We start from the raw sequence: 700 nt of genomic DNA on the forward strand, positions 1-700 counted from the left end.
TTAGTTTTGTGTTCGAACTAAACTGAACTAAACTCCTCCCGAACAGGCATGAAAGCCCAACGGTGCCGACCGGCCGCCATGTCATCCTCACCCACAGGCGTCACTGGATGCGGATATGGAGGGGCATGTGGTCAGCACACCGCACTCCCGGCTGTATATCAGTTTCCGAGGCCGGAGCCACTACTTCGCAATCAAGTAGCTCCCCAGTTTGCCTCACAAAGTCTGAGTGCACCCCGCTTGCCAACAGCGCTCGGCAGACCTGACGGTCACCCATCCAAGTGCTAGCCCAACCCGACAGCGCTTAACTTCGGTGATCTGACGGGAACCGGTGTTACTACTGTGGCAAGGCCATTGGCTTTGTTCGAACCTACCTCCGAAGTCAGTTGAGACGGAGCCCACTATCGGATAAACAGGGAGGGAAAAGGAAATATTTTGTATTTATTTTTAAAGGAAACATCTCGGCATTTGACTTTATTGGTTAAGGGAGCCCACAGAAAAACTATATCTGGCCAATGGAACGTGAAACCTGAGTCCCATCGCAATTTCAAATGCGAGTCCATTGTTCTAACTATTACGTCTCCTAGCTCTGTAATACGAATTTCTGCCTTCGTTGCCTGTATGGACGACGTACGGCCGAGTAGTTGTTCTACAAGAAAACTGCCAATGGCGTCAAATACCTAGGCTTGCATAAATGAAGAAA

The 700-nt window shown here is 49.7% G+C and overlaps 1 pseudogene; it reads right to left on the reverse strand.

Annotated features, from left to right (window-relative positions):
• Positions 1-238: 238 nt before the first annotated feature.
• On the reverse strand, positions 239-356 carry LOC124608130 (annotated as a pseudogene).
• Positions 357-700: the final 344 nt, after the last annotated feature.

This window comes from Schistocerca americana, chromosome 3 (genome assembly GCF_021461395.2).
Source record: "Schistocerca americana isolate TAMUIC-IGC-003095 chromosome 3, iqSchAmer2.1, whole genome shotgun sequence".
NCBI lineage: Eukaryota > Metazoa > Arthropoda > Insecta > Orthoptera > Acrididae > Schistocerca > Schistocerca americana.